We start from the raw sequence: 20892 nt of genomic DNA, 5'->3' as shown, positions 1-20892 counted from the left end.
GTGTGTTAAATTCACAGGCACTGTCCACTGCAAAATGCCAATTTCACAGAATGTTAATTAAAGAAAAATATTCTGGGCTCTCAAAGAAAGACAAGAACAGGGGCTGGATTGAAAGTGAATAGGAAGTAGGATATCAGTTCAGACTCAGGGGAAGAATAAGATTTAAAGTGGACCTCAATGAAGGGCAAGGATTTCAATAATGGGAGAAACGGGAGATGGATGGTGTTTGGGGGGACAGGGTGTGCCAGCTGAAGACACGAAAAAGACACTTCTGGGGGCTGCGCTGTGGTGGTGCAACCTGGGAGAAGAGAGTGAGGGCACAGGGTCATGCCAGCACCACATTGTAGGGGGCTCTGACAGCCCACGTGAGGTCTTTCTACCAAGCTCTTTGGGGGATTTGGAGTTATTAAGCAAGGTTGAACAGAGATCCCAAACCGGAAATCCAGGAGGTTCAAATTCCAGGGGATTTTAAGCTTCCTGAAAGCCCTACAGGGGGAGAAAAGATACTGAAAAAGGGTTTCTTCAATTTTCATTTATAAAATTCCTTCTTAAGTTTACCAATGAGACCCTCCATAAAAGATTGTATTCACGAGGGAAATAATTCTGGGATTGATCTAAATCCTTTAGTCTCAAAGTATTTATGTAAACATCTGTCTCAGTCAGGGTCCCGGCAGGAAACAGATGGCACACTCCGAGGGGGCAGCCGAGGAGAGTGCAGTGACAGACTCCTTACACAGACGTGGGCAGGGTTAGGGGAACCAACAGGAGGTTCTCGGGTACCCCTGGACTCGCCCCTGGGCCTGAAGCTGTAAGGCAACAGGAGGGTTCTTGAAACTTTGCAAGAGCTGATATTGTAGGAGGAGCCTACATGGAGTGTGGCCTGTGGGAAGGAACACAGCTTTGTGGGAGTAAATATCCTGACCCCTCTCTCCTCCTGCCCTTTGATTCTTGCTGGTGCCCACTATTGACCAAACTCAATGAGAGCCCAGGGATTCGGCCCAGTCTCCTGGGGGACTGGGAGTAGGTGGGGGTGGGGAGAAATGTGAAGAGCAGATCTATAGGGGGAAATGAAGAATAACGAGCGCATTGTCATTGCCCACTTGGGCTCAGGTGCCAGGTAGGCAGGGACCTCAGTTTCCAGGGGCTGCAAGGGGAAAGGAGGAAGCTGGGGTATTGGCTGGGGAAACTGAGTTAGACATTGGGATGGCATTGTTCTGACCTTGTGAGGCAGAGCCAGGGGCTCCCGATGTACCTTGTGGATAGATCTGTGAAAGCACTTATTATAGTGCACGAATGACTTGGTTAAAAGTTCAGTGCATATATGTGCCTGGCACAAATGCTCTTCGGAATACTGAGGGGATGAAGGTGGGCCAAGTTCAGGACTCCAAGCCAGTGACCGGATTCTGCGGAGAGATTTCCAGTGATAAGGGCTCACATTTCTGGGAAGGCGCTGGAGGCATTGCCTGGGGACCCAGGCTGGCTGGCTCCTCTCCCTGCCTTTGTTCTACTTTATTTCCATCAATCAGAGATAAGGAGAGCAGCCTGCACTAATGGGATGGAGCATCAACCACAAAGAAGTAGGAGTCAAGAGAAATTATGAAGAAGGAGCTCTGGGGACACGGATGCCTCCTGCCACGCTGTTCCTAATTAGCAGCAGAGGTACTCGGGACCCTTGGAGACCAGCTAACGACCATTAATGCCATGAAAGAGAGTTGCCATCACTGTCACCATCCCCAATGCTTCTCCTTCAGTCCCCATGGCATCTTGTTTTCTTGGCAGGTTTCGATCTTGGCACGGGCTTGATTGGGTGACACCGAGAATGCCCCGAAGCTATGCCCCTAAACTGTTCTAGGACTGCTAAAAAATCATAGACATTTAGAATTGGAAAACCTCAGAAAGCCTCTGGTCCAATTTAATTCAGTCTGCAGAAAGGAAACTGAGGCTGAAACAGGCTAAGTATTCTTTATTGTGTGCTTACTACGAGCTGGGCTCTGCATTCAGCACTTAACATGTAGAATCTCATGTGTTGGGTACATCACACCACAGGGCAGACACTCTTAGCAGGAGGCAACCTAAGGGCTAGAATGAGATCTCCCAACTTCAGGCACAGTCCACCCTATGTGCTGCTAAGGCACCTGTCCCCCGAGGACCACAGCACTGGGTGCTGTGACAAATATGAGAACATCACCAGCAACTCGGGAAAGATGTCCTTGCAGGGTGTGCAGGGTCAGACTAGGCTGACTCAGCTGTGGGTGGAAGCACCTGCTAACCAGCAGCATGGCTGACTACAAGGGCAGCCAGGCAGGGTTGATAGTTATTATTTCCTGATGATGCTTAACTGCCAAATTCTCCTCTTGCGCACGTGTGGGATACCTTAATATGACATTTGCCACGAGTCTCTCTCTGGGTCTCCTAATACCAGTATCATTAACTTGCCAGCCAAATGTGTCTTAGCATCATTGCCCTCCACTATGACCTTTCTACTCATTTGCTCTCACTCATTCATTCATTCATTCCATTCAAACTATCTACTGAGTTATCTACGACCTGCCAGGCACTCTGGGTGCAGAAATGGAAAAGAAAGTCTGTATTAAGACAGGAATCAGCTGGAACTAGCTTAACAGAAAAGGGATGTTTCTTGTATGGATATTGGGGAATTCCCATAGAAAGGGGAAGATGGAAGCAAGACCTCTGCAATGCTTTAGAATCAGCTTTCATCTCTGGTTCCTTCCATGTACTGGGCTTTGTTTCTCTCTTGTTCACAAGCAGCAGGAGATGATATTTGGAAGATTCAGCTGCCCAAAGACAGCTTGACGTTCTCTTGGCTCAAAATCCAGATTCCTGGGAATGAAACTCTAACTGGCCCCAACACAACATGCCACGCCTGATTTCACTTAACTAAGGTGAGGGAAGCCCATCATACTGAGTAATATGGCTGTCAGGGCCTCTGGGATGTCATCTTGTGGATCCGGGTGTTGGAGCAGACCCAACAGCAGGGGACTGAGCAGACAGACCAGCAGGGGCCCTTTCACAGCTTCCGCCATCTAGGAGCTCGCCTGGAAGCAGAGAAGAGGGAGGAGGAAGCCTACAAATGCTGTGCACTGAAGAGTTCAGGAAAGAAGGCTTTTCCAGGTGCAAGAACCTGACTCAGCTTGAGGGCTGTGCAGAAGGTTCTGTGTAATAAACACCACCAGGGCTGAATCTTGGCTGCAGAAGAGGAGGTGTCCATGTGTGCCTGTAGGTGTGTATACATAGTATATGTGCATGTGCATATATGTGTATATGTATGTATGTCTGGGCAAGTATGTGTCTCTGTGAATGTTTATGTGTGCATGTGTAGCAGTGGAAAGTTGAAAAAACAAAACAGTTTGGGAAAGCCTGTTCCTTATGGGAACCTTAGTTATTCTGGAATTTCTAAAGCATAAAATGCAAGGCACAAAGGCTGGGGAAGGTGCTAGGGCATGGAAGCCCTCGTATGCCTTGCTGAGAAGGTTAACTTTTATCCTGTGAGTGATGGATATCCAGCAGAGAATTTTGTAGCAGGGAGAAGAAAAGCGATCTGATTTTCTTGTTCAGAGGATCAGGCTATTTGGGCGACTTGTTGTAGGGAAATGAAACTAGAGTTGGGGAGTGGAAAAAGATGGTGTGTTGGTCCAGGACTTCCACAGAGCAGAAGCCAAGGCAGGATTTAATGGGCAGGGATTTTATTAGGGGAAACACCTGGGATAGGAAATGGGGTGCGAGCTGGCGAAGGCTGGGTGGGCTGTCAGACTCCAATGCAAGCCTGGCCTTAAATGAAGGAAAGTTTGGTGAAAGCATCCTAGACTTCCTTGCAGTTTAGCGAAAGTTTGGCAAGCCTATCGGGGACTTCTTGACCCGCAGCCAGTTATCACGGGAGTCCATGTCTCCCAGGAATGAACTTGCCTTTGTGTTTAATTCTGCCAAGCTCAGTCATTGGCTGGGAGCACAGATCCTGCAAGGATTTCAAAGGGCAGCCTGAAGCCCTGGGTCAATTACACTCCCAGTAGTTGGAGGTCTATAAGGCACCTTCTCATGGCTGTCACAGAATATAAGGCAATAATCCAGAAAGATTATTTAATTAGATTAATTAGGCTAATTAGACCACTAGCAGTGGAGCAAAAGGATGTGAGAGAGATTGGAAGGTATAAGAAACTGGAATTGATAATTGATCAATTACCCTTATGTGCCATTATATACCATTGTGCAAGTTGTGCACTGCACACAACTTTCCCACATGTGTGCAGCTGTCTTGGAATAATATTGTATTTCTATGTCCTGGAATGTCTGGCCTAGTGCCTGACACAGAGCAAGCATTTAACAAATGCATATTGAATATGAAAAATACAGTTTCTGCCACCAGGAAACTAGTCGTCTAAGAGGGTGATGAGCAAATACACAATGAAAATATAAAGTGGGCAGTGCTTATAGCAGGAGAGAGACTGGACTCTAAAATTCATACAGCTCTAAAATTCATGCAGCTAGTTAGCGGCTGATCAGTGACTAGAATCACCTATCTCACTGAGCCAGCCAGACAATTCCCAGGCCTTGGATTCATCAGCCTGGACAAGCAAACTAGAAGGTTCATTTTCTGAGCAACTTTTAAGTGTCAGGAACACCCATTCATGATACAACAAATTCAGTAACACCAGCTGTGTTCCAGGCACCGTCCTAGGTGCTGGGAATTTAGCAACGAGCAAAACAGACAAAGCCCCTGCCCTTGTGGGGGAAGAGCCATGTAATAAATAAAGAATAAAAGAACTCAATAGATCGTTATAAGTGATATGGAAGAAATAAAGCAGAATAAAAGGCACAAGGGGTGTGCGTGTGTGTGTGCACGTGCGTGTGTGTATTGGGGGAAGAATTTGCTGTCTTAACTTGGGTGATTAGAGAAGGCCCTACTGATAAGGTGATATTTACTCCTAGATCAAAAAGAGTGGAACAAACTGTGCTGAAGTCTGCAGGTCTGGCATATTTGTTTCAGCATGTGCAAGGAGGTTGGTGCAGCGTGGAGTGAGAGAGAGAGTGTTAAGAAATGAGGTCAGGGGTAAGTTGAGGAATGTCATTCCCGGGAGTTGGCTGGCCTTGCAAGTCCAAGGAAGGACTTTGGGTTGTGCTCTGACTGAGAAGTGAAGCCGCTGGAGGACTTTCAGAGAAGCGTCCCATGGCCTGTCACGTTTGAAAAGGACCTCTCCAGCTGCCGGTTTGAAGAAATACAACAGGGAGGCAAGAGCAGAGGCAAGGGAGGCCGGCCTATGGTGGAATTAGAATTAAAATTAGTACTAAAGAGCTTGAGCCGTACTAGATTCGGAAGTGTCTTTTGAAACATCAACAAATGATTAAATCAGGTTAAGTACCAGTTGAGTGGTTAAGTGCATTTTTTCAAAAAAAAAAAGCAAATTGTTTGAAAATTGATCATCACTTTATCGCTCCCATGTCCAGTCTTAAAAAAATGAAACTAATTCATTCACTGAAACTTCTAGTTCCCCAACAATGTTTAGGATAACCACAGTTGTTCTATTCTTAATTCTAAACTGAGCTCTGTACTCTATTATCACAAACTTTGTTTAACCATACGGTCAAAATCCTTGTTTAATTTTGGTTTTCAAACATTCTGTTCTTGTAAAGAAACAAATGCTCTCAGAAGGGTCTGCTTCAAAGGCACAGAGTAAAGCAGTTTCAGACTGTTAAGTGCAGTTGCTGTTGACATACTGGTCTTCACTTTAGTTATCACCTTTCCAGCTGCTACCCCTGGAAAACCTTTTGGTGCCCTTGTTCGGGAGTTCTGCTACATTTTTATCTTTAGAAAAATTAACAAAAGGGTTTTTTCATTCTTAGCAGCATTAAACATGTTAGACCTTAATCTCGGTTAGCCCAAGAGAGAATGGCAGCTGGGAAGTTAAAGGGAACTGGAATGAGGATTCCTTCCTAAATTGCTGGGAGGAGGCTTTTAACAACCCAACCTTTGGAAGTGCCTAAAAAGTTCTGACCCTCCAAGAAGGGTTCAGAGTGAGTTAAAAAGGAACATTTGAATAAGGCCTTGGGGATAACACCAAGGTGGCTTAAGTAGTAATGGCAGTAAGTGTCAGAGAAAGAAAGATAATGAGTTGTATTTTAGCTGCCCCAAAGGGTAAGAATTCAAACAAAGCTCAAAATCGTCTGTAATCTCAGTATCTGGGGCACACAGAGAGAGAGCATTTCTGGAATCACCTAGAGCGCCTTCCGATCAACACTGCAGTTACTTGCTGGGCAAGTTGCTCACTGCACAGGTCCAGTCCTGAGCTCAGCTGAGGTCCCTCATGGATGTGATGGGCCAACTATAGAGCAGGCCTTCTGCTTCTTTTTGATCCACTGGCTTCCGACTTTTCTTCCAGGACTTGGGCTCTGGCCTGGGCGGCCTCCTGGATAATTTCATTGGGTTTCATGATTTGATCCCTGCTTTGGCCTCTGGCCTGATACCTTTGAACCTGGATAACCTGCTCTTTGTGCCTGCCACCGTAGGTCACCTACTGGAACCAACAGTCCACCAAATTGTAGATAGAGTCATTCCTCTTATGGATAAAACATCCATTGGAGCACACACGGGCTAACTTCCTGGGGGGCTGTCCCTGCCAGGGTCTGAAACCGTGGCTTATACTGAAAGAGCCTGGGTTTGGTTGTCACAGGAGTGTTTCAGGGGCAGCATAAATCAGGGTGGGGTTAAGTAGACCCCTGTGCTTTGGGAGGCAGCTGAATTGATTGGCACAGCCTGTGCTTCCGTGGTGCTTTGAATGGATGGGTCTGCCGATTCCTGGGGGTGTGAACTTCGTCAAGTAATTTTCTGAGCCTCCCGTCCCAGTGTTTGTAGATCAGGGACATCATAAGAATCAAATGCGGGAACCACTGTGAAAGAGCCCTTGCTCAATAAATATTTTTTCAGTGCCTCTGATTACAGTTTGCTAACTTGGACTTATTTGCTAATACTCCAGGCCATCAACCTGCCTGCCTGCTGCTCTCTGGTACCTGCCTACACTCTCCTGCATTTGTTGGCTTGTGGGCCCATCACCAAACCTACCCAGACTTGAAGTTTTGGCCAGACTCACTCACTTATTAGAGGACCTTTCTTTACGCTTTCTGCCTCATCCCATTCCTTCAGAATTAATCCTCTTACTTTCTTGCTCATTTCCTGCATGATCTAAACTCTCTTTCCTCATCCATAAAATGGGTATAACAGTGTACCAGACACAGTGAAGTCGGGAGATTTAGGACCACGTTGGGTACTGGAGAGGATGCACTAAGAGGATGCAGCATGCAGCAAGCACTGAGCAGGTGTTAACTCTTCTTATTATTGTGGTCGCTATTTCTAAACTCACTGCCCTAGCTTGTCCCATGAGCCTCCCATCAAACAATGACATAGTGAGCGGTGTGAAAATTCTCCTGACCCTCCTACCTTTTCTCAGATAACTTAATGTTCTCTTCCTCTCGTTTTCTCGTCAGCATCCGTCCTTCTTATGAAATTGATGGAGCAATCATGGACTAAGAGCCTGCAGGAGTAAAATAAAAGCAAGAGGCAATGGCTTTCCTCTCGGAATTTATAATCCACATCCAGCTCTTTGAAAACAAACACTTAAAGGCTTTATTTCTTGCAAGCAAATTAAAATGGGATTGTTTTGATATAGGAGCAATCACTCTGACTTATTTTGGGTACTGCAAGTTCTCAAGAAAAAGCTGTATGGGATCATATCAGGCTGGCATGAGCATGAATCAGGGTGCTAACCCTCATACCTGAGGGGATTTCTGTAAGAAGAGGAAGGGTACAAGGCTGGCTCTGATGCTTTTACCTCCTTGTTGAGGAAGTGACAGCCCTTATGGAATCCATATTTGTTATCTCCAATGTATTACTTATCCATCTCACCCGTAATCTCTACTTCAGACCCTATAATGGTAGATTTTGTATTTTAGACCTTAGAATTCTTCCTGTGTGAGTATTAACGTATTGAGGATCTTTCTTTACTAATTCATGACAGATTATTCTCGAGTGTCTCTTTGCTGGGAGCAGAATTTCAGTGTGCTAAAAGAAATTTTTAAAAATGAGACATTTTGCAAAAGGCACTCTCCTCTGTCCCTCCAAAATAGAGCAGAAAAAACACTTATTATAAGAATCATTTCTGAGGGTAGGTTGACTGTGTGTGCATGTTAAGGGGAGGGGAGTGAGGGTGGGAGTGGGGTATGAGGAGACCCCGGTGTAATTCCAGAGAGTAGATATTTTATTAGAGAACCGAAAACAATGCTCAAATCATTTTATTCGAATTATAGTCTTTATTTTCAACTTTTAAGAATTTTCTCACAAATTATTGGGATATTGACTTTAAAAGTCTGGAAGAATGGGCTATAATGAATTATTTGTTATTGTTCAACTTGCCCTAAGAGGTCTGTGTTTTCATGAAAATGATGGCTTTACATAGCCACACTAAATTCCTGTATCCTTTACCACTTTCCTTTATGACAATAAAACTTCAGAGTCTCTCCTAGGGATGGATCTTGCCTTGCAGTTACTCATGTGCAATTTTCTGTTGACATCAGTGTGAATTGCCTGCCATATGGTTGTCAGCAGACTCTTGTCCTCTGCTGGGTAGCTACTCCCTTGAAGTAATGGATCCATTTTTCCCAAGTGAATCTAATTGCAAAACAGTAAGTGACTGCCAAAGTTGGTGCTATACAAAGGTTTTGGTGGCTCAATCGGGGAGACCCCACCCACCCACCCAAGAGCTATTGTATATGTGATTATAGGCTATGCTTCCTGCATTCTCTGGAGTGGTCCAAACCTCATTGGAAGTGCCATCTGCCAATGCCCAGGTCTTGATGCCTCACCTGGAGTTGGGGGGTGGACAGGTGGCGGGGACCCGGTGCTTCTGATAAGAACATGAACCATTTGCAGAAGAAAGAGCTGAGCAGAGATTTTGTCAGGTCAGCTGGATCTTGGAGACCAGGGTTATAGGAATTCAGGCCTCATGAGACCTGCCCCCCAACTCAATAGTGATACTGGATGGGATCCAGAACCATCTCTGGTTGGCTGGACTGTTTGTCCATATTCAGGATCTTATTCCAGCTTAACACCTTCCCAACCAAGGCCGGTTGTATGAAGAGAGGCCCAATGACAAGGCAGGCGCTTAAGTTTTCTTTTGCATCCTTGGTCAGGGGTTACCGAATACAGACGGTGTGTCTGCTTGGTATTTATTACTCCCCCGGTCCTCTGTTAATAACAAGTGCTGCAGACCCGAGTCTCCTGGTCATTCTAAACTGTGAACAAATACCACGGGAGATATGAAAAAGTACTTATTGTGCAAAGCTGTCCTTAGAAACCCTGGCTTTGGACAAGAGAAGAGGTAAGAAATGAAACCTGAAAGAAGAGCCTTTTAGTTTTGTGCCAAGGGAGGCGGGAGCGTTGCAGGACCCAGGAGGAAGTGAATGGATCAGGTGGGGCGTGGGGGCGTGGATGGAGTGGGAGGAGAGCTGAGAAAGTGGGTGAACAGGCAAACCCAAGGGATTCCTGTTTGTGTTCATGCGTCTGTGCTGGGTGTCTGGATGGGGGTGGTGGAAGGATGTCAGAGGGGCAGGGCGCTGGGGTGGGGGTGGGGGATTTCAGGAGTGGCACGGAACCACGGGTGAGAAGCTGTGGGGTGACGTTAGGGCCCTCTGGGGAGGCCACAGCCTGGCGTGCTGCCTTTTCTTCCCGAAATTCTTAGCTTGGCTGGCTTGGCTTTGCACCCATCTGCGCTGATTTGGGAGCCAGTATAAGGCAATTAACACTCTGATGTCTGACTCTAAAGTCTGGGGAGGCCTGCGGTGTGCTGGGGTGGTGGATTTCAGGGGTTGCTCCTACTCCTGAGAATAACCAGCTACTCCCCTGCCCCACAGAAAATGGAACAAGAAGAGGGCTTAGAGAAGGGAAGGAGGGATTTACCTGGATTTGATGAAGGATTTCCTGGCTGTGAAAGCACAAAGGGCAATTTGATCTTTGGGATGGATGTCCGCAAGAGAGCTGAAGTCTCCTTCCTTCCTGCAACTGGAAAGTAGGAGGAGTGCAGCTCCCCAGAGCGGCTTGTCTTAAACAGGTTGCCCTCTGGAGGCAGCGTCAAAGTCCATCACGTGGCCAACTCTATGGCCAAGTAATTGAAGACTGGGAATCAAGGAGAATCAGGGCTCATTTCCCTCCTTTCATTCCATAGGCATTGTACATAAAACCAGTCATTTGAATGCTTCAATTCAACATTGGGAAAAAATGATGGTTAGCATAGAAACACTCATATTTGAACATGCAATTGATAGAAATTTGTTCTATCTATAGACACCTTTCACAGCGGAAATAGCAAAACGATATTTGCCAAATTGGCCAAGTCATTAGGAATATATTATCCCCTAAATGATTTAATTGGTAGACAGCGTGGTGCAAGGAAGGTTATCAGCCAGGAGACCTGAATTCAATTTTTTGAGTTGAGACGTGTCTCAACTTTGGGGAACCTCATTTTTTATCATCTGCAACATGAGATGCAAAGCTGTTTCTGTTCTTTCTACTCCAGGGAGTTTTGCAAGGATCAGATAAGAGAATGTGTGTGGAAGTGCTTTGGAAACTATAATGCATGGGGCGAAATAGGCCTTAGGAGTGATACCTTTTGCACTTTTGCTTTTATTTTCAAACAATGAGTGTGCTCATTTTCTTAGGCAGTATTCCTGAGATTATAGACGCAGACAAAAACCATTATCATCAGTTAGGTGGTACATAAAGGATTGCTGAATTTGAATTTCGCTCAGGATGCTTTTTCAACATTGAATTCAATGACATATTCCTTCGGTTCTGTTAAAATGATCTGTAAACTATGTCGCGCTATTCAGATTGAAAACAATTGTAGAATAGGAATATTAATAGCATACGTTTTATTGGAAGATGTCCCACGTGGTGGATAAAAGCCCGGGCTCTGAAGCCACACTCCTTGGTTCAGATCCCCTCTGATACTTCCTGGCACTTTGATCTTGGGACATGTAACCTCCCTGTGCCTCAATTTTCTCATCTCTACAATAGAGATAATGATATTAGCACTGACCTCTTAGGGTTGTTGTAAAAATTCGGTGAGTTAAAACACAGGAGGTTCTTAGGAAGCCCTCAGTATTGTTTAGTTAACAGAGTACTATAGATAAATGGTGATGTAGCCTCTGGGTTCTCTGTCTTAGAACAAGAAACGACCCTGTCCTTGAACTGCGAGGTCACCATTTACCATTTTCTTTGATCAAGTCTATTTATAGACACGTAACGATTATGAAAATAGGCTCCGGGTATTAATCCAGACACTCAACCATGATATACACCTGCTTGTTTCTCAAAGAGATTGTTATTGAGACATAACTCACATTCCATCAAATCCATCACTTTCAAGTGTACATGCAGTGGATTTTAGTATATTCCCATTGACGTGCAACCACCACCCGTGTCTAATTCTAGAACATTTTCAACCTGTCGAAAAGAAGTCATTGCCCATTCCCCACCCCTACCCCCAGCCCCTGGCAACCACTCATAGGCTTCTGCACTTGCCTTTTCTGGACATTTAATAATAATGGAATCATAGGATATGTGGCCTTTTGTGCCTAGCTGCTTTCACTTAGCATGATGGTTGCAACTCTTTTTTGAGCACCTACTCTATATTTATAATCTCCACAACCAATCTACAAAACAGAAATAATCTTCTTTTCAGATAATGAAATTTAGGCTCAGAGAGCTTAAGTAACTTGCCTGAGATCTCTGCCCAGCCTAGTGAACCTGCCTGAAGGCTTGATTTCCTGCTGGATGGATGGCTCTGCAGCTCAGAATGGACCACCGTCTCCTTGTCCTGGCACTCACTTCAGCCATCCTGCCACCCCCACCCATCCTTTGTCCCACTTGTGTCCATGGAGACTGACCTCTACCATTGGGATCACCTGGTTCCTTTGCCCTCTGCCATCCTGTGGGGTTTGGCCAATGGAAGCACCAGCAGAAGATGAGAGGGTAGGAGGAAAGGTTGGGTCCTTCTTCCCTGCTCCTTCTCTTCAGTGCTTTGTCTTGGCTCTTGCCAGGCTACCCCCGTAGCTCCTGTTATACTATTTTCTCTCCTTGCCCCTCCAGTCCTAGGGGTGGTAACAGCTTGCTCCTCTATCCAGTCTCCAGTGCCTCACCGTCTCATCTGATTCTCTAAACCTCACCCACAACTAAATATCTCCTTGATGGCAGGCTCTCCATTTGAACCATTTGGTTGAATTCTCTTTCCTGCCAGGACCCTAAGAGCTAATCAACAAACTTCGTGTGTATCACTTTCATGATTTTTGCCATCTCTGAGCACCACCTGGGCTCTTCTTTATTTGCTTACTTTTTTTGAAGTCACCTCACTATTGCTATTTACTTAGTAATGACTTCAGCTTCAATCTAACAACAATATCCATGAAATCATGGGCTTGCTGTGTAAGTTTTCTTTTTTCCCAATGCATGTTATGTAAATATACATAACTCTTTTACAGAAACCATATCTAGGTACCATTGGGAATCGATGATCTCGTAGGCCCCTTTCATCTCAGACAAGCTGTGATTCTAGATAAATGACTGAGTCTTTGGTGTTTGTCGTAAGTTGAAAACATCTCAGTTGTTTATAGATTTAAATTATTTTCTTTCAGCTGTATCCCTGCTGTAAACAGAAAACGAGGGAAATAGTTCTCCTCTTTATTCTTGTGCTGATGAAAAGCTTCTAAGTGCTACCAAATGTGGAAAAAAAATCATTTGGGCTTTCATTGTATTGTTGTGCAAAGAACGGAGATAAATTCGGTTTTGTGCAAGGTGAAATTTTCCTTCCTCGGGTGGCCCTCGCAGTGGGGGGGTTTGGAGGAAGCCAGAAAAATGGAAACTTGATTAATTGTGTTCCTTCCAGGTAAGGGACCCGGATTCTGCACAGTGTTGACAGAGAGGTGAGGTGTGGGTACTGCAGCTGTGTACGAATCCTCAACCAACCAGAAGGTGGTTTGACCAGCTACAGCTGTTTTAAGGCAAGGACAGAGTGAGACAAGGTGAGGCTCCAATCAAGATCAGCCTCTAGCTGCAATGTTACATGCCTAGCTCCTTAAAACCTAATACTCTGCCTCTCATCTCAGCTCTTCCTTTTGACTTTGACCTCCAGGCTTTGAGGATGCTGGTTCCACCGCTTATGGGCTGTACAATCCCCATTCAATATTCATATCATACAAGAGTTCTCACCCACATTAGTATGCATGAGAATCGCTGAAGGGATTGTTAAAACAGAGGTTGCTGTGCCCTGTGCCCAGAATTTCTGAGCTAGGAGTTCAGGTGGGGCCTGAGAATTTGCATTTCTAACGAGTTCCCAGGTAACGCTGATGCTACTGGTCTGGGGACCACACTTAAAGATATCCTGAAATAACACTCTGGATATCTGCCAAGTGCCAGGTCCCCCAGGTCCCTAGGATAGGAAGATGAACAGGGCAGGATTCTTGCCTCAAATTGCTCTCCTAACAAATAATTCAAACTCTCCAAGGGTCGGTTGCCTCATCTATAAAATGAGAATAACCGTACTTACCTCTCAAAGCCATTGTAAGAATTAAGTGATATTGAGTCACAGACCTTTACTATCTTAAAAGGACACATCTTGAGACCTTTGCAAGTCCTCAATTCTGTGAATACTATTAAACCATGTAATTTTCTCCATAAAATTTGGTCAAGCATAAGTGAAAAATTTTAAGTGACCCGTTCAGACCATTAATGATTCCATAAATATAGGATTAAAGCAATTTATAAAGCAATTAAAATAAATTCTTGTTGGAATGCTCACTGAACAGTTTCAGAAATTACTTTTCTCTTGATTCTCTGTAGAGTCTTTGGGGGCTCCAAGCAACTACCGATTTGCTGTTTTACCCTTGAATTTATCCAACGCTTCTTTTTATGTTCTTTTTAATACCATTATTTACATTCGCAATTGGCTTGTGACTGGATCTTCCCCCCACCCCCATAAAGGCACAAAATATTTTTCACATCACAAGTGCTAAAGGATACTTGACACTGACTAGAAAAGCAGCACGGCCACTTTAAGATACAGAGGCTATGCAGTCCGAAAGGCTTGTTCATTAGCTCCAACACCTGTGACTCCCGACCACCCCAGCGGGTCTTCCATGTTGCACAACTCCAGAGGCATCACCCACAGGTTGGTCTATGTAAACCAAGGTTCTTTTGCAGGGAGGGGTGGCTCTGCCTCTCCACATGGAGATCTAACTTGTGACTCAGTAAATTACAATTTACCATCTTGCAGAACCTTCAGCAAGAATTGTCAACCCAGGTCAAGTCAGCAAATACTAAGATTCTTCTGGGCACAGGAGTGCCTCAGATGTTTCAGAAAGCCTTTTCCCGGTTTACACTGTAATCTGGGTGTTTCTAGCCTTGAGTCTAATCTCTAGAACCTTGGCTCTTAATTTAGCATCTCCTCCAAGTTATTCTGTTGCCTTGGGCTAGCCTGGTCACCAGATTTAGTTGGCCTTTTGGTCTCCACTCCCCAATTGCCCCTGGAAGGAATTGGACTCCCTCGGTCTGTAACATACCAGGCAGAAAAGCAAGCTTGAGTTTTGGTGGCACATGTCACACTTCTGTTGCATGATCCAGAGTAAGGGGTGTAGCCCCTTCACACCCCACTGTCTTCCCCCATGAAATGGCTCCCCCATGACTGATTTATATTTCAGAGAATGAATGAGATGATAAGAAGTCACAAAGTCATGATATTCTTTTGCAGGAAGGGCTGTCGTATATCATCTGCGTTGGCTAACTCCTTTATTTTTCCTGGTATGTGTAAAAAAAAATCGTTGTTTTGCTTTTTCCCAGAAAAGATTTGATTTAATGCGGTGATGTTATTATCAAACAAAATAAAAAATCTAATATCTTTATGGGATAAACTTAGCAATTCATGAAAATCAAGTTTAATAAAAAGTTGCTTTCCTACTCTCCTGAATTTTGAGGTATTGGTTCCTGTTAAACAAGTGTCTGCTTCTCAGGTTAAGGAAAGCCCCTGTTTCGCTCTGAATCTGTTTTCAGTTCTGGGGGCAAGTGTGTGTTGAGCAGAGGGGTCCATTTGTGTAAAGACCTCCTCCCCACTTTCCTAGTAATCATGATATTTGGGGTAAAGGGGGACAGAAACTATAGAGAGCCCAGCACCTGTGCTTTGGATTCCCTTAAATCATTTACTGAAGCAGCTGGCTTCTGAAACCCATAAAGTTATGTCTCAAGGGTTGTTTTTCTTGTGTGGCTCGCAGTGATTCTTTTCTGATTTGTTGGCTACCCATCCCCAGCAAGAGTCCTAGCCATGTTTGAATATTCAGAAAGGGCCGGTCTGGAATTTGGCTGTTTAAAAATTAACACACATTTCTTGTTAGGTTGGAATAGCAGCAGAAAGCTCAGTTCAGGGAAAATCCTGGATCCAAGAGTCCTTTCAGATTCTTAGTCCTGAAAAGACATTTTCGCTCATCTCCAATGTCTTCATTCTAATTCCATTACTTGGGGACATCACAGCAAGTCTTATTCTACCTCTTTACAACAACTATGCAAATATTTGAAGATAACTGTCACCGCTTTGACATTTCTTTTCCTAGCTGAGGATGCCAGTTCCTAAAACAATTTCTCAGATGACCTGCTCTTAGGTTCCTACACTCTCCTGGTCACTTTTTCCCAAACACTGCTGTTTGTCTGTTTACTGATTAAAGTGGAGTCCCTAGAAATAATTGCAATATTCCAGGTGTCATCTGACTAGAGAAAAACAATGTGGGACTGCCCTGATCTTCAGTGCAATGATGTGTTTACTTAACTATGCTTTGGGCAAACCATAGCTGGAATTATATTCACATGTTCAGTAAGAAAATGGTTGATTAGACTGCCTCTCATGCAAAAACTCAAGTGTTTGGAGGTTCGGAAAACATCATTTAGTAATAATAATAATTATAATAAAAATAATAGAAACCATTTGTTAGTGCATAATTTTACATGGGCTGTCTTATTTAATTCTCATAATTCCAAAAGGTAGGTATAAAGTGTAATAATGCCATTAAATCTTTATTTGCAGATGAGGACACTGAGGCTCAATAGTGTTTGCCAATGTACCCAAATCCGCCTGCAAGTAACTGCAAGATTAAAGGCCTGTCTGCTTTCCATTACACTCCATTACTTTTTTTCTTTTTGGATGGTCTGGTGAAAAGAGGTCTCTAGCCTGTAACTAAGAGACTTGCTGCCTTCGCAGAGTTGAAAAGCCATTATTTATAACATGGAAAAGACTTTGAACCTCAGTGGGAGAGAACCACTCTGGAGAATGCAGATGGGACATTTGAAACAGACACCTTCTAAGATTCTGCGATAAATATAATTCTTTCAGCCCCTAAGCAGTGTCGACTTTCCAAACTGAAGCAAAGCCTGTGGGTTCTATCTCCATGACACTGTTACAGCCAGGGGGTCCAACATTTGCACACACAAAAAAGAAAATAAATAATAATAAAACAAAATAAAATAAAAGTAGTGATGTGAAATGTCATGCAGACAAAGCAAAGTCTCGAATAGTCTTGCCGCTATTGGCTCTGCGATGTCATGAAATTAGAACAAGTGTGCTTATGTCTCTGTGGGAGAATCACCTCATGGGCTTATTCAAAGTGCAGATTTCCTGGGCTCAGGTGCTCATTCAGCAGGTCTAGAGGGTGACTCTGGTGTTTCCATTTTATGAAGCTTTCCAAGTGCTTCTGACCCCCAGCTTTGGGTTCTAGGATGGCTTAATTCTGTCACGCAACCGACTTCAGAGCAAACCAGCTGGACTGACTTGCAGGTGCTGAGCTGGCTACCTGTCTCTGGCCTTGCACAGTTTCGGGCTCACTCAGCACATCTGTCCCGCCAGGGGTCTTAAGAATAGTGACACCTTAACCATTCCCAGGCTCCCATGCCAATAGATGGGTGGAGACTCATGAAGTTGTCTTTAGGTGAAACAGCAGATTCCATAATTATCAGTATTCTTTGCATGTGCTGTAAGAGTTTGCATAATTTCCCTGTAGTAGAATGTGGAGAAATCAAAACAATAAACTCAGAGATCCACCAATTCATTGGAGCACAAAATTTAAATCTGGGTTTGCTAACAATATTTCAGTTTCTGGGCAGATCTAACATGGAGAGACTGAATGATTGTATTTCCATCTTTACTTTGGGAGGAGTTTGTTTACTAATTATTTTGGTCAAGAATGGTAAAAACCTGGAATTTTCTGTCGCGATATTTACTTTTGTCAGACAAATTTATTGCTCAGCGTTGTATTGATTTTTTTCTTATGAACACACTCATCAAGAGATCACTCTAGGTCTTAGAGTGAGAGGAATTTAGCATTCAATTTAAGCTTTTTGGATGGTAAGTTCTTGAATGGAGAAGATAAGCATAAAAACATAATGATAACCAGTTATCTATTGCCTTACAGTTTACAAAGCATTTTCAAGTCATTGACCTTGATTGATTCACTTGTGGCCCTTTGAAGTAAGGAGACTGAATTTATCAATGGACTTTTTTTTTTTTTTTAAAGATATATAGCCATTATTCCATCTGTGTGTGTTTTTCATTCATTTGTGTTCTGTTTCCTTGTTAATGTGCAACTCCTGGGCACTGTGTCCTTTAATAGAAAAGCTTTTATAAACCCAAACCTAATCTAAAGAGGCTGCACTTTTGCATCCTATTTAGAGAGGTAAAATTAAAATGAAATGAGTGCAAAATCTGTAAAATAACATCTTTCAATGAATTATCTCATTCACTCATTCATTCATTTCCCAAATTCTCATTGAGCACCTTCTCTGTATCAGGTATTTTTCTTCCATCTATAGCTAGTTTCTTGAGATGGTATTGGGTCATGGTTAAAAATACTGGCTTTGGTTGTGACATATTTGGCCACATGCCTCCTCTTTTGCTGCGTGTGACTTTACCCAAGTGACTCATCCCTTTTTAGTTAGGGTTTTCTTTCTGGTGAAATGTGGATAATAATGGTACGAACTCATATACGTGTTTTGGGGGGTGAGAATTAAATTAAACAATGTGTATGGAGTATTTGTCACATTAAAGGGGGTCTAAACATTATAGAATAAAATCTTAGGCTACCATGAAAAGTGCTGCTCAGGGAGCTGACACACAGTCAGCAAGGACGCATTGGTTCTATTTGGCCATATGCTTAAGGAGAAAGTGTTGCTCCGGTATTTAGAAGCATTTCCTACAAGAAGACCTTTAGGCCCTCAACCCTGTCATTAGCTAATGTGTCAGTTTGCAAAATTTTGGTTCTAAACCCCAGAAAATAACTTGATGTAGCTCACAGCATAAAGAGAATTGTACTTCTTCTGGTAACTCATTAGGTAGTAGGGTTAACTTTACGCAAGGCTTGATCTAGCAGCTCGAATAACTAAAACCGGGTTTCCTTTCATCTCATCTAATGATGGGTATCTTAGGCTCCATGTGGTGGCCCATATTGACTTCCTCCTTGGGTAAAAAGAATGGCTGTGTCAGCTGTGACCCCCATGTCCTCCCAGGACCAGGGCTGGGCTAAGCCCATGCAGGCACTGGCCTCAGATGCAAAATGCAAAGGGGCATGCAAGACTCAGTAATCAAGATATAATGTAGTATTTAGAAAAATAAATGAAAATTATTGCAAAAAACCCATGCTGAACAAATATCAAGGATTTAAATAAAGGTAGATTGGGATCGATGGAAGAGAGATGGTTTCTCTCAGTAATTCCAACAAGCATATCTTTGCTTTCCTGGGCTGGATTGAATTAAGTCCCCTCCTGAGCCTCTGTGGTCAAGGGAATGGGATGTGTCCATTGGCTTTAGCTAACGAAGGCCCACTTCTGAAGCTGGGGGCAGGGTCAACTCCATCCTAATCAAATGGCCATGGATTAGAGAAGAGCTGACCCCAGGAAGAAAAAACATGAAAATCGAGAGTATTGTTGCCCTGGGGAGGAAGAATGAATTCTAGGCCTCCATAAAGTAAGTTTCACTATAGGCCTCAATGCCATTAATCAGATTCCCTCTTTCCTTCCACCCAGAACAATCTGCTCATTTGCTTGCTTATTGCAAATGGACATTTATCGTGACTTGCAAAAGTTCATATTCTTTTTATGTTGCCTCCCTCCCCTACCCTTGTTTGTTTGTTTTTAATGATGTCGAGAAGGAAGAAGTGTTGATGGGAGGGGGCGGGGCTCTAAGAAGTTTGGGTGCCCATGGACCAATGCTGTTGGGATGAGTGGAATTGCTCCCACAAGCTCTCATTTGTATCTGTGTACAGTTGTTGTAGCAGCAGTTGTGTGTATATGCGTGTGTGCATCTGTGTGTGTAGAAAACTACACACCCCGGGAGAGGTTGTGAACCAACTGGGCAGTGGTATATTAGGGACAGGACGTGGAGACCTTCCTCAAATCACACAACCCGGGGCGGGCCGCGGTGGCTCAGCGGGCAAAGTGCTTGCCTGCTATGCCGGAGGACCTCGGTTCGATTCCCGGCCCCAGCCCATGTAACAAAAAACGGAGAAACAGAATACAATAAAACAAGAAAATGTTTAAAAATGTTTCCCTTTCTTCCTTCCTTCTATCCTTCCTTCCTTCTCTCTGTCTTTCCTTTAAAAAAAAAAAAAAAAAAAAAAAATCACACAACCCAACCCAGCTGTCTCCCCTGGGGAGCGCCCTCCTGTTTGGCACAGTGGTGACTATCTCAGCACATTCTCAGTGGGGTCCTTACTGAAAATCTCTATGAGAAAAGGTGCTGTGGATGGCTCTACATGTATTCTAGATAAAGTCTTTCCATGTGCAATAGCTTTATCTTACTATAGGAACCTGATTTTTTCATCTCCACTCTTAAAAGATTAACAAACCGAGACTAAGAGCATTTAAGGAAAAACAAAACTCTAAGGACAGAGAACTGGAAAGTGGCTGAGATCAGATGCAGATCCAAATCATTCTAGCCCCAAGGCTTATGCTCTCTTCAATGTACCTGGGCTAATGTCCCTCACCTGGCCTGGCCTGATGGAGTGGGGAGATATTAGACCCAGAGTCTGGGGGCCAGGTCTGCTTCTGCCTCTGTAACTAGCTGCCTCCCCTCGGGCAAGTCTCTTCCCATGTCTGGGACTTAGGGTTGCCTTCTACATCATAAGGGTCATTTTTAAGTTTCCTTCCTAATGGAAGAACACTTTCTTCAAATGAAATCCTAAGATGGCCCTAAGCTGGGTCTTCTGATGGAGACAATGGGGCCCTGGGGAATTGCGGTGAGGTTGGGATCTCAGAGCCCTACCAACTCAACAAGTCACTCCCATTGGGGAGCTCCTGGGACCTCCAAGGAGTCCCTGTGATTTTGCTGAACACAGTTTCAAGACGCCTAGACTAGACCAAATCCTTTCTAGTTCCACCATTTTATGGCTACAGTTCCGAGTGTTCTTTGGAGGAACCAGAAGAGCAGAGAAATTAAAGAGCTTGAGGCATGAAGTAACTAAGGAGAGAAGAGGGAGAATTCAGAAAATGTAACCAGGTTATCCAGTTGGAGATGGAAGGACCAACCTGAACTTAGTTGGAGGATTAATCCAGGTCATGTTTTCCTGCTTTGTTCTCTGAAAGTCTCCTCAATCCCCCGCCCCCATCCTTTATGGATATACCTTTCGTGGTCTTTCAGGACAATATCACTGTCTTCTCTGTGAGTTCAGAGTCAATTACAGGAAACCAATGACATGCTGGTATGATAAGTGTTAGAGCTGATGAGATTTAGAAGGAAGGGGATGAGGAGACTGTTAAGCTGATCTAAGAATGGGCCGATTTTAAGAGTTGTAAGCAGTCGGTAAATA

The 20892-nt window shown here is 44.0% G+C and overlaps 1 long non-coding RNA gene across 3 annotated transcripts in view; it reads right to left on the bottom strand.

Moving 5' to 3' along the window:
- The window catches only part of LOC143666499 (uncharacterized), a 59421-nt gene that overhangs the window by 30516 nt on the left and 8013 nt on the right, over positions 1-20892 (bottom strand). For all 3 annotated transcript variants that reach the window (XR_013167664.1, XR_013167665.1, XR_013167666.1), the window contains exons 2-3: positions 10930-11068; positions 7448-7541 (exon numbers count right to left, since the gene is read on the bottom strand). This is a non-coding gene — a long non-coding RNA (uncharacterized LOC143666499). The remainder of the gene's footprint in view (positions 1-7447; positions 7542-10929; positions 11069-20892) is intronic.

The sequence above is a fragment of the Tamandua tetradactyla genome, chromosome 23 (assembly GCF_023851605.1).
Source record: "Tamandua tetradactyla isolate mTamTet1 chromosome 23, mTamTet1.pri, whole genome shotgun sequence".
NCBI lineage: Eukaryota > Metazoa > Chordata > Mammalia > Pilosa > Myrmecophagidae > Tamandua > Tamandua tetradactyla.
Note: the sequence above shows the minus strand (reverse complement) of the source record. Positions and strands in the feature narration are given on the sequence as shown.